At 33.5% G+C, this 14,646-nt stretch overlaps 1 protein-coding gene across 4 annotated transcripts in view; it reads left to right on the forward strand.

Moving 5' to 3' along the window:
* Positions 1-14,646, forward strand: part of LOC114339668 (CCR4-NOT transcription complex subunit 6-like) — a 243,199-nt gene that overhangs the window by 101,815 nt on the left and 126,738 nt on the right. For 3 of the 4 annotated variants that reach the window (XM_050657232.1, XM_050657233.1, XM_050657234.1), the window contains exon 2: positions 10,796-10,864. The gene's annotated coding sequence lies outside the window, so the exon portion shown is untranslated. Of the gene's footprint in view, positions 1-10,795; positions 10,865-14,646 lie in introns of those variants that run through there. The other variant, XM_050657235.1, reaches the window with a different exon arrangement.

Here is a 14,646-nt window from a genome sequence, read left to right on the forward strand (position 1 = left end):
CGCAAAGATGGCCATTTAAGGCTTAATAACTCGGTTAAAAATTATCATTATGAAAGTCAGAATGAACCATATAATTGAACAAAAACATATTATTCCGACACACCAATTTGGATTTCGTGATAAACACTTCACAATTGACCAGATCCATCGAATAGTAACTGAAATAGAGAAAGCATTGGAAGTGAACAAAATTTGTTCAGCAGCATTCCTGGATATCGCAAAAGCATTTGACAAAGTATGGCACGACGGTCTGTTAATGAAGCTAAAGAAAATATTTCCTATGCAACTCGTTAAAATATTGCAGTCATACCTACACCAGCGAACATTTAGAGTTAAAGTGGAAAACGAGTAAATAAATGCAGGTGTTCCACAAGGTAGCGTTCTTTTACCAATACTATACCTTTTGTACACATCTGACATTCCAGAGAGGGAAAATATCCAACTGGCCACATTTGCTGATGATACAGCAGTCCTGACAATAGGAGCAACTATAGAGGAATCTACTATTAACTTACAAAATGCACTTAATGGCATTGAAGGCTGGTCCAAAAAATGGCGTATAAAGTTTAATGAACAGAAGTCAGTTCATATTAACTTCACTAACAAAACAATCAGTAATATTCCAATTATCTTAAACAACAACGTTGTTCCTAATAAAAAAAACAGCGAAATACTTGGGTTTAAATCTCGACGTCAAACTAAAATAGAAGGAGCACGTTAAAAAGAAAACTGGACAGTTGAAGATAAAGTACAAAATATGTATTGGCTAATAGGTAGGTACTCTCAACTTTCCATCCAGAACAAAGTACTAATTTATCAAAAGATATTGAAACCGGTGTGGACCTGTGGCCTACAATTATGGGGCTGTACCAAAAAAAGGAATTACCGAAATTTAGAAACGCTCCAGAACCGAATATTAAGGAATATTGTATGTGCTCCTTGGTATGTTCGGAATGACGATTTGCGTAGAGATCTTAAAATCGAATCTGTTCCAAATGAAATTAAGAAAGTTGCCAGGAGACATGAAGAGAGGCTCCATAAGCATCCCAACCATGAAGCACTTCAGCTTCTTGTCAACGAACCCCAGATTCGAAGGTTCAAGAGGACTAAACCGTTCGAGCTCGTGTAATGTGTGAAGTTGTGCCGAGCTTAGTTAGTGTTGTGCATTGTATTGTAGCCGCAACAAAGGCGTGAGCAATTAGTGAAAAGCAGAGTCAGTGCTGTGCTGTGTAGCCACAACAAAGAAGTGGGCATTTCATGTAAAAAAAAGCTAGGATGGACCAGGTGACATCTAGTTTGCAAACATTTTTAGGGAAATTACGTTAAAGAAAAAATACTGATTAATCTTGTAGATTAGGTGTATTTATATTGTTTAAATAAAAAAAATTAAGTGGATTTGTTATGAGGCCACTTTTTGAGTAAGTTTGTGTAAAAAAACGAATCGGATTATTTTAGACCTGGATCCCGCGTACCAAAAAAAATTTGATTAATAGCAAGCTGAAAATTTAGCTTAACGGTGTCTAGTCGGACAAACTTTGATGTATGGGAACACTGAATCAGGGGAAGTTTTAATTGTGGAACAGTTTAAAAATTTGGAACCTCAGACTAAGAAAACCTTCCATGTATTTTATCGGACAGAACCTCCAATTGATTTGTTACCATTTCATTAAACTCTCATGCAAAAATCAGACTGGTGTTTATCACTAACTGGGCATTTTAATGAGCGGAACACGAAGAACATGTCATATGACAGGAATCATGTTGGTTAGGAATAGCAGTCTTATCAGGAAAGGGTAAGAAATCAATTGGATGTTCTGTCCTACAAAATACATGGGACGTTTTCGTAATATGACGTTCCAAATTTCTAAACTGTTCCACAATTAAAACTTCCCCTACATCAGTGTTTCCGTACATCAAAGTTTGTCCGACTAGACACCGTTAAGCTGTTTTCAGCTTTGCTATTAATAAACTATTTTTGGTACGCGGGATCCAGGCCTATTTACTTAACGGTCCAATGGTGCATCTCTCTCATGGACGGTCGCCTCAATACGCGCTTAGCGCTCATTATTAATAATTAAAATTAACAGCTTGGTAATAAAAAAAAGACAAAGATTTCTTCAGGATCTTGTAGGGGGGGGCTTCAAACTTTGATTTGGTCACTTTCTGACTTTGATAATGATAATTTTTAATCGAGTTATTAAGCCTTTGTTACTCTTCGCCGATGTTACTAGTTTTTATATTCTATAGTTCTTTTTATGCGAAGGTAAATAAATACTTTTATTTCCTAACTTAATCAAACAAGTAATAAGAAATCAAATCGGAGAAAACAAACTATTTATTCTTATTTACAAAACTATAAAATCAATATATTTATTATAACTATAATTATTTAACCTTAGTTAAAAATATAAAAACAAAAGAAAGAGATAAAAAGCCCAAAAATAATGTTTATGCTTGCCTCGAAGAATATTCTTTTTAGCGTACACTAATATTGTAATTATTTAAAACTATGTAATGTTACTATTTACAAAAACAAAAATAAGTTATCTGACTACTGTTTTTTCTAATATTGTAATTATTTAAAACTATGTAATGTTACTATTTACAAAAACAAAAATAAGTTATCTGACTACTGTTTTTTCTAATATTGTAATTATTTAAAACTATGTAATGTTACTATTTACGAAAACAAAAATAAGTTATCTGACTACTGTTTGTGGCGGTGGCGGCTTAGACTGGTAAAACAACGTTTTCTTTTAGGATAAAAATGGGTCTGATCTACCTTATATTTTTGTCGATGTTTCATTTGTCATACGGGAAAAAAACACACAACTCTCTAGTTTACTTTATTTCCACTTTATTTTTCCACGGGCACTTAATAGTTTCTCCAAGTATTTGTCGGCCTTGGTAAAGGTGTCTCAAAAAAACCCACAATATACAATAAATAGGGGAGAACGAAAAATTGGCCTTAAAGATAGTGTGTGGCCAAAAAGAAAGGTCTTGAAGACCTAAATATCCGAGAATTATAAATCCTTGACAAGCAAGATACCATAAAACTTCAGAAAGTTGAATATTTCTTGATTAATTCTCTGGATGACTTCCGATTTAAAATCCTTAGACAGTTTCATAAGACAAGTCTTGTCCTCATGAAGTGAATAAATCAAAAGTGAACAAGATATGACACTAGACAGGTAAAGACAAAGAGATGACACTTACTAGACAGGTAGCAATTTTATACCTAAAGCCTACTTCATGCCTGATTTTCCTATATGATTTCGGACTTAAAAATGGCTTGATAGCAGCTAATATTCAAGACAATATAGAAGCTTGATTTTTATAATTATTTAGGCCAGTACTTGTGACAATGAAGCAAAAATTATGACAATCTGATTTATAAAAATCGTTTCTATTTGCTTAGCGACTTTTAACCCGTAACACCTTGACAATGGCCATTTTCGCGTTTTTCAAATTTTTGTCCGAAAGTTTCCGAATTTTTGTCCGAAAAAAATTTTTGAATTTGTTTAAACAAAAATTGTTTAAATAATTTTTCGACCGCGGTACTGCCTGGCGCCCTGTGGATTTGTTATAAAGACCTCTCTTTTTGAAGTTTGTGCAAAAAAAAAACGAATCGGAATAATTTGCCTAACGCGGGCGAGCATACAGTCTGGACTAAAATAAATATCGCGATAACTTAAAAAGATAAGATGTCAAGAGAAAATTATGCAACATTATAAAAAACTCCGCTGTAACATTATATTAAGGCTGAGTTGAGTACGGCAATTTGAAAATGATCATTAATTTTCTCGTGCTAAATGATACTTTGAGACTTTGTGAATGCTAAAAACAAGCGGCACGTTTCAGATCAGATGGCGAATTTATTATATACGGGATGTTTTAATCTTGTGGACTCTTGTCTTGTCTTTTAAATTATAATTATGCAAACTTCTGTTGCAAATTACTACAATTTGTAAGAAATGTAAGAGTGATTATTTTACATTCTTCAAGAGCGTAATTTCTAATAAATATGCTAACAGGCAAACTACTAGAATACTTGAATTAACTACTAAGGACACTATTTTCAAATTATTACATAGTTAGCTAATGATACAGCAACAACGAAATTTCATTCTTAACCAACGCACATGGCATTTCCTCTTTAATGCAAATTAATATTGTTAAAAGAAGATTCTGCTGCAACTTTTTCTTATCTTTCCTACAGCTCCGCTTCCTGAAGTTTCGCTATTTAGCTGCTGTACATATAACAAAAACGACTCCAACAATGAATAAAATCAATTCAAAAGACTAAGTTTTCAATCTAATAGCACAGAAAATAATACTAAAAATCTTACTCTACATCCCACCAGATTGAAAACAATGGGAAACTTCTCTGGTTACACCTCCGAGGCTTCTAAAATTGAGACTAAAGAAGATTAGGGAATTTTACAATTTATAATTCACGTCACATCTGCTCAGCGCGGTAAATAGACTGGGAGATATTATACAGAAGTTCAGCCACGATTTTCTAAGTCCTGCCTTTTGCAATACTGGAAGGGTAGACGATGTACTTACAATTAGTGGAAACATCCACAAATTTCCTGTGGCATTTTCCTGTAAAAACTAGATTTTCCCAAAAAATAAAAATAGGGTTTTGCGATGAATTTCGTAAGTCCTGCCATATCCGTAGATAGACAGGATACTATCGATTTTATGAAGAAAATTTTTTGGGCAGGAGGGTTGCAAACGGGGTAACGGAGTATATATGTATACAAACATGTAAGGAAAATAATGAAATTTTCATGATTTTCTAGGTCCTGCCAACTAAATAAACTAAACATATTTATTTCAAAATGATCAAAAAAAATATTGGCATGACGTCTCCTAATGTTTAAGTATACTTGTCCCTTGGAAAATTCTGCGGAAAATTTTCACCCTGATTCCGTGATTTTCTTAGTCCTGCCTTTAAAAAGTTATAATACTCAAATGCAATCAACACCTTTTCGGTACTCGGCAGGAAAGTTAAACGGTTCTTGTAAGACGGCAGGAGTCCTAGATTTGTAAGAAAATTCGTGAAAAAGTCAACGATTTTCTGAGTCATGCCATTTTGCACATGTTTCAAGAATCTTAATAAAAGTCTATTTACAAAGAGGCAGGATGGTTTTATGGTTATTTTGTATACAGGGTGGGGCATTAGTGTGACAAAGTCCAATTACTCATTTGTCGTAAGATATACGAAAAAAGTTATTTAGGTAAAACATGGGCCACAGATAGGACTATGATTTAACAGTATTTTCTAATATACAGGGCTACCCGTTTTCACAGGGTGACACAAATTTAGGTTTTTTTAAATGGAATACCCTATATATTTTTACATTTTTGGATTCTACTCGATGTTCTCTTTAATAAAATATAGTGTTTTGAAATATTATACGAGGTAGTTTAAAATATAATTACGTTTTTTTGTTAATTTTGTAGGAACATTCACACCCTATACATATTGTTAGTGATTTGATATCCAAACTTCTATTAATTTATGTTTAAACGATTTTTAATATAGTCTACTATTGTCAGTTATTAATAGTATACCAAAATGTTTAATTTTAGTATACGGGGTTGGTTGAAACTCGGAATGAGTATTTTCTGAGTTTTCTTAAATGGGACACCCTGTATTTTAGTATTATAATAAAATGGTATTTTATGGTACCTTTTTATTTGTTAAGCATTTTCTGTACCATATTTATATATTAATTTCGGCAGTAAATTGATACAGACAGATTACTCAGGTGGTTTTTGGGGTTTCTGAACAAGAATGTCACATTATGACAGATATTTACCTAGTGCTCGGGGTGACTAATATACACGCCATATTCTTAAATTTCGAGGCTTTCAGACACTAAAGTGATGCAAGTAGATTACTCAGGAGTTTTGTGGTTGCTGAACATGAATACGCCATCAGAATCGACCTCCAAAAACTCTCTAAATTCGAGATCAGTCACCCTGGGCACCAGGTGCTCTGAGGGTCGGTTGTAATGTCATATTCCTGTTCGGCCATCCCAAAAACTCTCGAATAATCTGTTTTCTTTAATTTATTGCCGATATCCCACGAAACTCCAGATGACGTGCCTTAGCAGCAACTCTGGGCACTAGGTGATTCGGAGGTCGGTTCTGCTTGCGTATTCGTAACTCCATAAACCTCCCAAATAACAAAATGTTGCCCTTAATACACTGATTTTGACAGGTTTATGCACTTTTGGATGCATGTTATGCACTAAAATGCAATTTCCACCCATTTTTATATTGTACACCTTTTATTTGAATTTGAAAAAAAATTTAAAAAAATAAAAAAAAAACGGTGTATTTGCCGACTTAAAGCAAGAGTAACTTTTAGTACTAGAATACCTCATAATTTAATACTCTACTCTCAAAAATGTCTAAAAATTTAAAGACCAATAAGTTATGAGATAAAATATCCGTTGATCTACCCAAGACGGATGCCTATGACCAGTACTAGAAATTCACATTTGATAAAATCGATTCATCTCTGGAAGAGAAATAAACGTAGCAGTTTTCGTTTTCCTAAATAGAATTTTTCTAAATTCTTTTAAACTCAAAAAACCAAAAGACGAAAAATTTTTCAAATCGATTTTTCTAGAACACTGCGTTTTCTTCCGAGTTAAAGCAAAAGTACCTTTTAGTACAAAACTATCCCAGAATTTAATAATCCAGTGTCAGAAATGCTTAAAAGTTAAAGAGAAAAGTTATTCGATAAAATATCCGTTTCCGTACCCAAAACGGACCCCTATGACCGGTACTAAAAATTGACAATTGATAATTGACAATTGACAATTGACCTCTGGAAGATAAATAAGTGTACCAGTTTTCGTTTTTCCAAATAAAAGCGTTCTGCAGCTATTTTAAAGAAACTAATTACAAGGCTTCGATATGCTTCTTCTAGACGAAGCATATCGAAGTAGAGGTCGTCCGCCAACCAGATGGTCTGATGACATCAAACAGATCGACAGAAACTTGATGCAGACAGCACAGGACAGAAATGCATGGACAAGACTGAGAGAGACCTATATCCAGCATTGGATAGATCCGGGTTGAATTATGACGATGATGAATTACAAGACGCCATCTTTAAAGAGCTTTAGCTTTCCACGGAAGCATTTTTGAACTAGGTGAATTGAGTTAAATTTTCTTAAAATTATCTGAGGAATCTCCGGTTTTCGTTTGTTATGATAGCTTCTGGACACCCTGTATAATATAATGGGTAGGTAAATTCCCTACTATAACCAATAAATTGTAAAAAATGTTTATTTACTTTTATTGCGTTTACTTAGATGAAAATATGATCTAGTCACTTAAAATAAAGATGTTACACTTTGCTATTAGATTTGAAAAGTGTGTAAAAATTCCGAGACATTATTCAGGAAAATAATATTTAATAGGATACGATTGTTTTAAATAGAATAGAATAGAAATATGGTTTATTGTCATGAAAAATTTAACAATTTTATAGACAAAGCTTACAAGAATCATAAATAAGAACAATAACAAATAACAAATACAATTTACTAAAATGATATAAATCGTCTATATAAATAAAAGTAATGAAGAGAAACAAAAAAAAACAGTAACAATCTATTGCAAAATTTTAAAAAAAATTTGCAAATTGCATATTCTACCTTAAGAAATTTAATAAGTTAAGTTAATTTAATAAGTTAAGTTAATAATATACAAATTAATTTTTTGTATTATTCATCTTTGCGGTTATCCCGCCAAGTTGTGTGTGTGTGTGTGTGGTTGAAAAAAATGACTGCGGATTACTGGATCCATCCCGCCAAGTTGTAAACGGTTTTAGATTAGTGTTTTTAAGCATACTCGACATGGTATGACTCCGAAAATTGTGGTGATATGACTATATTTGTATAACGCCCTGAAATACAACCATCCTGCCTCTTTGAAAATAGATTTATATTAACCTTCTTGAGATATGTGCGAAATGGCATGACTTAAAAAATCGTGTAATTTTCCACGAATTTTCTTACAAATTTTTTAACTATATATAGTAAAAAAGGTGTAACTAAACATCCTGCCATTTTGAATAATGTCTACTTAAATTATTTATTTTAAACAAAATTTATTTTATGACTTAGAAAATCACGGAACCAGAGTGAAAATTTTATACAGAATTTTCCAAGAAACAAGTGCAGTTAAACATTAGGTGATGTCATGCCAAAATTTTTTTGGGTCATTTTGAAATAAATATGATTAATTTAGTAAGTTGGCAGGACTTAGAAAATTATGAAAATTTCATTATTTTCATTACATGTTTGTATATCTGTATACTCCCTTAGTCCTTTTGCAACCGTCCTGTCCAAAAAATTTTCTTCATAAAATAGATAGCATCCTGTTATTCTGTGGATATGACAGGACTTAAAAATTCATCGCAACTCCCAATTTTTTTTTTCATGGAAAATCTAATTTTCACAGGAAAATGTCACAGGAAACCCGTGGATTTTTCCACAAATTGTAAGTACCTTTTCTAACCTTCCAGTATTGCAAAGGGCAGGACTTCGGAGACAAAAGGAAAATCGTGGTTGAACTTCTGTTAATATCTCCCGGTTTAAAAGTTCCAACGAGAATGGTTCCCTTCGTACTCCAATCAGAGTAAACATGTAAATCAAAAATGAATAACCATTTTCAATTTCGTTGCAACACGAAACTACTTTAGTTCAATCAGAAAGTGCAGCAAGCACCTCTACCGGTTTCTAAACTTATTAGTCTCTCATCAGGAGGCACATATGCTGCTCTCTCTGACCCAACCAGGACAAACCCCGGCGTGCAGTTACGGATTGCAACGAACGAAATGGCAGGGATGCCCTAGCGGCAACTGCTAGCAAAAGACTAAGTTTTCAATCTAATAGTACATAAAATAACATTAAAAAATATTACTCTACATCCCACCAGATTGAAAACAGTGGGAACCTTCTTATGGCTTGCAAATTTTAGAAGCCTCAGAGGTGCAACCAGAGAAGGTTCCCATTGTTTTCAATCTGGTGGGATGTAGAGTAATATTTTTGATATTATTTCATGTGTTATTAGATTGAAAACTTCGTCTTTTGCTAGCAGTTGCCGCTAGGGCATCCCTGCCATTTCGTTCGTTGCAATCCATAACTTCACGCCGGGATTTGTTCTGGTTGGGTCAGAGAGAGCAACATATGTGCCTCCTGATGAGAGACCAATAAGTTTCGAAACCGGTAGAGGTGCTTGCTGCACTCTCTGATTGAACTAGAATATGATGCGGCTGTAGTTTCTTGTTGCAATGAAATTGAAAATGGTTATTCATTTTTGAAAATCAATTCAAAGTACATTTCTAAAACAATTTCTCTCTCTCTCTATTTCTCTACATCCTTGTAGAGTATTGGGCGCTTATGCGTTTCTTGGCCAAAAGTGTAAGATTGCTGTCTGGCCGGGACAACGCATCTTCTTTTGTTTTTATTCTCTGGATAAACTGTGTACTAGTTCCTTCCATTCTCTTCTATTTTTTGACTTCACCCCATCTTAGTCCTTTCTCGTATTCTCTCGTCATTGTTCTTTTCCAGCTGTTGTCCGGTTTCCCTCTCTTTCTTTTCCCCTCTGGTCGGCATTCAAGTGCTTGTCTTGTTATGTTGCTTTGATATTTCCTCAAAGTGTGGCCAATTCATTTCCATTTTCTTTCCTTGATATGTTAGATATGTTAGTTTGCTTTGTTCTTTCTCAGAGTTCTGTATTAGTTATTCTGCTGGGCCAGTATATTTTCAGGATTTTTCTTAGATTTGTTTGCAGTTTTTTTAAATTATTTACTACTAGACAAATGCTTGAAAATTATTGGGAGTCTAATCAATGTTGTTCTGAAGCTATTTTCTTGTGGCACCTTAATGCAATTGTACTATTTTTATCTGAATAAGTAGTTATATTATAAGTGGCGTTAAAAAGGGTGGAAGGTAGAAAGTAAACTGGAAGTATCAAGAAGATTTTTGTAAAAATAGATTCAACATCATATAATATTTTCACATTAAGAGACGTGTTAATAAAATGCTATGAATGTAATACAGACTGTTTAGTGTTCGCTTAGATATACCCCACTGAAGGAAGCTCTAAAATCGGCAACATTGATTATCGATAGCTTAGTGTGAAAACCTCGTTTCTCATTTCACAGAACATTTTACAGGAGAGACTTTAAACTTAATTTCTGCATACTATAACTTAAAACAAAAAACTATCTTTACATATTTTTGATTCTGAGTACGTTTAGATCATTACACATACATTTTTCATATCTATTTTAGATTAGAGTATGCAGAAATTCAGTTTAAAGTCACTCATGTAAAATTTTTTGTAAAATGAGATACGAGGTTTTCACACTAAACCATCGTTATGAGAATGAGTTGCATTGCCACTGTAGAATGACAAATGACTGAATGAATCGGCGCGAATCAGGTGCATTGCGTGGGCAGCGGGGAAGCAATGTTGCCATTTATAGGCCGTATATCTAATATTTAAAACTAAATAGTCTGTATAATATTAGCATATATGCATATCAGTCATTCTAAAACAGCAAATGAGTTAAAAAAAAACAGAATAATTACAGAATAATAAATACGATGATATACGACGATGATGATACGCCTTAATTTTTCTAGGCGCAAGATTTTTTATGTATGAAAAGATGTTTAAAATACCGCCCAGTTAATAACATATTATGTATTATGTTTTTTTTTAACTTATTTTGATATCTCTCTTTTTGTTTCAGTTACTACTCCTTCTCCACCTCCTCGACCGTGGATTCCTTTGGCAAGGCCATCAACAAATAGACCAACATGTAAGTAGTTTAAGCATAGAGCATAGTAGTGTTGCCCAAAATCAGTCTTGGTCTTGCAGTCTTGGTCTTGTTCTTGCGTTTTCGCAAGACCAAGACCAAGACCGCCTAATTTGAGGAAGACCAAGACCAAGACTTACCGTGCAAGATTTGAGCAAGAACAAGACTAAGCCTGCAAGACTCTTGCGTCTTGCAATTAGAACTGAGGGTCGTTTTATGAAGTATATTAGTTCGGGTATATTCTTAGGGTACTCTATGAGAAGCAAAAAAAATTGTAAAATTGGACTTATGCGCCTTACGAACAATACCATAAACAAACATACATTCTTCGCTCTGAAATTAATTGTCCAGGTTTTGAGAATAGCCGCCCTCCATTCATAAATTAATAGGTCTGGATCCCGCGTATGAAAAAAAGTTGATTAATAGCAAGCTGAAAATTTGTTAATAGCTTAAGGGTGTCTAGTCGGACAAACTTTGATATATGGGAACACTGGAACAGGGGAAGTTTTAATTGTAGAACAGGTTAAAATTTTTAACGGTCAGAACACGAAAACGGCACATGTATTTTGTCCGACAGAACAGACTTAAACTCTCCGAACAGAGATTAAACTCTCATGCAAAAATCAGACTGCTATTTATCACCAAATGAGCGTTTTAATGAGTGGAAGATGTAGAATATGTCAATAGCAGTCTGATTTTTGCATGAGAGTTCGGAGAATTTAAGTCTATTCTGTCGGACAAAATAAATGTGTCGTTTTCGTGGTCTGACCGTTCCAAAATTTTAACTTGTTCCACAATTAAAACTGCCCCTGTTCCAGTGTTCCCATATATGAAAGTTTATCCGACTAGACACCGTTAAGCTATTAACAAATTTTCAGCTTGCTATTAATCAATTTTTTTTCCATACGCCGGATCGAGACCTATAATGTATCAAAACTTTTTAAAAATATGTCATATGCTGATAAAAAATATACCTACAATAAGTAGTTCATTTTTTTCCTTAATTAGTTTTCTAGGAATTTAAATATACAAAAATCATATCGATATATAGAATAATAAGACTATTATGTATATTTTTTCTGCTGAGTGTGATTACAATAAGGAGACAGACTATAACAGATAATGAATGCCGTGCCGGTTATACGGTGTAACCAAATACCCAAATATTTAGTCTACGAGGCATTCAACAAAGAAATATTTACAGTAAAATACATGTAAAACAAAAGGACATTTATAGCAGTTTTTTCTGTAGGTAGTTAAATTAAATTGGTCATTTGTTTTATCAATCGACTGTTCTTTTGTTACGCTCTTTGTTTGATATACACTATTCCAAGAAACGGGTCATTTTTGGTCTCTCGAATTTCCTAAACTTGTTCGATTTAAGTGGTTGATAATTTGATTTTTTATTTATTTGATTTTAATGTTTGATAATAATTAGCCTTATTCTGTATAAATATCGATGTAATAATATTGTTTCTAGACAGGTAAATTTGTCATTGTACACCGGGTGTACCAATCAAACTGTATTTTTTCTCAAACTTCGCATCACCCTGTGGAATATTGTAGCATTTATAAAATATTGAAATTAAAACCCAACTATAGCCTCATATTTTCTTAACATTTTGTTTTTTTTTTTATTCATTCGCTTATGTTGGATAATAAAAAGTTTGGTACTTTTTTAACTAGCCATTTTTTTCATCAATACAGGGTGTTTTTAAATAAGTATAGCAAACTTTAAGGGGTAATTCTGCACGAAAAATAATTTGACAGTTTGCTTTATAAGTGTTTGTTCGCAAATGCTTCGTTTCGAAATTTTTCGAACAGGGAGTGTTAAAATTTTTCTTACAAACTGACGATTTATTGCTCTAAAACCGGTTGAGATATGCAAATGAAATTTGGTGGGTTTTAAGAGGTAGTTATTACGCATTTTTGACATACAATTAAGAATTTAATATTCACCATTGGCGCGCATACGGGTAAAACTACCCGTTTGTTTATAATTACCCCTTAAAATTTGCCATACTTATTTAAAAACACCCTTTATTGATGAAAAACATGACTAGTTGTTAAAATACCCAACTTTACTGTTATCCAACATTAGCGAATGAAAAAACAAAATGTTAAAAAAATATCAGACTGTAGTTGGGTTTTAATTTCAGTATTTTATAAATGCTAGAATATTCCACAGGATGATGCTAACTTTGAGAAAAAAACACAGTTTGATTGGTAAGCTCATTAGTACCGATAAGTTATACAACGACAATTTAATTTCTAGCAACAATATTATTACAGCGATATTGTTAACGAATAAGGCTTCTTCTTCTTTGAGTGCCTCTCCTATCGGAGATTGGACATCATTAGGGCGATTCTAATTTTATTTACTGCTGTTTTGAACAATTCGTTAGTGGTACAGCCAAACCACTCTCTCAAATTTCTCATCCAGGACATTCTTCTACGGCCTGGATTTCTTCGTCCTTGGATTTTTCCTTGCATTATATTTCGTAGGAATGTGTACTTTTGACCCCTCATCAGGTGGCCTAAGTATTCAAGTTTTCTCTTTTTTATATTTAGTAGAACTTCTTCCGAATAAAGCTATATAATATTAAAAAATCACTTAAATCAGACAACAGGTTTAGGAAATTCGAGACATCAAAAATGACCTATTTTTAAGGAGGTGTCTTAATTTCTTGGAGAAGTGTATTATTCTCGGTTTGGTATTCGGTACCAAAATGAGAACTGGCGTTAACATATGAAGAGCCAGGGGAAAGAACGATGAATGTCTATCTGCAAGCATTTTCGGTAAAATGAGAAATAAAGTTACATATTCATTGTTTTTACTCCTTGCGTCCAATCTTGTGATGTGATTTTAAGACAATTATCATATTTATTTCCCCTTGTCCATTCACAGGTTGATAGTAAATACCCTTTCTAAGCTAACAGATTGCGCAACAATCTCAAAATGACCAAAAATTGACATTCATCCTTTTTCCCTCTGACCCTTCATATTGTGCACATCTGTCACTGAATTGAATTCTTTTCAAATCACACTTTGTCAATGGCAAATGCTCGGAAAAATACGTAAGTTCCTAATAAACTTTGGTTAGTTGGAATATAGACACGGATCGCTTAGATCGTAGGTTCAAACCCCACCCGCTGTCAGTTGTTTAGATATTTATTAATTTGGTTGGTCTTTACTATGGCCGTGATATTAAAGCTTAAAATTGACCTACTCTGTTACGTTTTTCTAGTTCTAAGATATGTAATAGGCTAATGGGCAACTGCGAGACTTGCAAGACTCTTGCTGCAAGACCAAGACCAAGACCTGGAGCGCAATACCAAGACCAAGACCAGGTGTACTGTCGCAAGACCAAGACCAAGACTCTGTAAGTCTCGTCTTGGTCTTGCACTTGGGCAACACTAGAGCATAGTAGTCAATAGACATAGTATCTACTTAATGGTCTAATCAAATTTGTGCAGACTTAAGAGGGGGGGGTATAGTATGAAAATTTTGAAATTGTTTATATTTTTTATTATTTTAAATGAAAGTACATAACTTGAGCGTAGTGAGAAAAGCACATCTCTTTTGTAACTTACTCCGCTATTCCAAAATATATTCCGGTGTGTATCACTTTACGATTTGACAGACAAAAACGAAATTGAAAATAAAAGTTGACAAAACTTTAAAGGCGTTTTTCTCAAAACTGATTTTTTCAAAGACGGTGGACTTTGTAGCTCAAAAACTACTTAACCAATCCACCTGAAATTTTGCATATTATGCAACGCGT

This window comes from Diabrotica virgifera, chromosome 7, assembly GCF_917563875.1.
Source record: "Diabrotica virgifera virgifera chromosome 7, PGI_DIABVI_V3a".
Taxonomy (NCBI): domain Eukaryota; kingdom Metazoa; phylum Arthropoda; class Insecta; order Coleoptera; family Chrysomelidae; genus Diabrotica; species Diabrotica virgifera.